Source organism: Limulus polyphemus, unplaced genomic scaffold (genome assembly GCF_000517525.1).
Source record: "Limulus polyphemus unplaced genomic scaffold, Limulus_polyphemus-2.1.2 Scaffold1573, whole genome shotgun sequence".
In the NCBI taxonomy this organism is placed as follows: domain Eukaryota; kingdom Metazoa; phylum Arthropoda; class Merostomata; order Xiphosura; family Limulidae; genus Limulus; species Limulus polyphemus.
Genome location: NW_013667183.1, coordinates 73,422 through 74,324, shown reverse-complemented (window position 1 = coordinate 74,324; position 903 = coordinate 73,422).

Sequence of the window (903 nt, the reverse complement as noted above, 5' to 3'; positions counted from 1 at the left end):
AGCAACAACTTGAGGAGATCGGGTAGTGCAGTTGGGTAGGCCTTGTTTGCCATACTTTCCAAGTTCTGTTCCAGCTCTTGCAGGCGCTCCCCTTAAGCACGGACTCTCGTCCTAAACCCAGCCCTGTAGACTTCTGACTAAGTTTGGGTTCCGTACCTGAGTTCTAGAGCCGCTACCAGTGCTCTATAGTTGTGTCTGTCGTCTGCTGACAACTGTCCAAGTATTTCCAGTGGTTGTCCCTTCAAGCTAGTTGCCAGATATACTGCTTTCTGCTCCTCTGTCCATCCGTTCATCTCTGCCAGGAGCTCAAATTGTGCTCTATATGCTTCCCATAGTGCCTTCCCATCGAATTCCCGTGGTTTCCTCTGTACTAGATCACCCCTATTGCTGACATTCATATCTGGGATGTGACTTCTAACAGGACTGAAGATGTCTGCCTTTGGGTTTAGCTGCGGTGTCTGGAAGGGGCCTCCTGTTGCCTGAGGCTGATTAGGTCGATGGATAATATATCCTCCTTGTGTAAAATACAGTAAATCATCCTTTAATGTATTTAATTCACTTTGAAATTTGCTAATGTTTTCCATTTGTACTTTCTTGCCACTGTTGTTGACTTTCCTGTAGTTGCTGCTGACTTTCCTGCAACTGTTGGAGACTTTCTTCCTGTTTCCTTTCTTGTTCCAGTTGCCACTGCTGTAATCTCTCTTCTTATTTATTTTCTTTCTTCTCCAACCACTGCTGTAGTCTCTCTTCTTGTTTCTTTTCTTTTTTCTCCAGCAACTGCTGTAATCTCTCTTCTTATTTATTTTCTTTCTTCTCCAACCACTGCTGTAGTCTCTCTTCTTGTTTCTTTTCTTTTTTCTCCAGCAACTGCTGTAATTTCTCTTCTTGTTTCTTTTCTTTTTT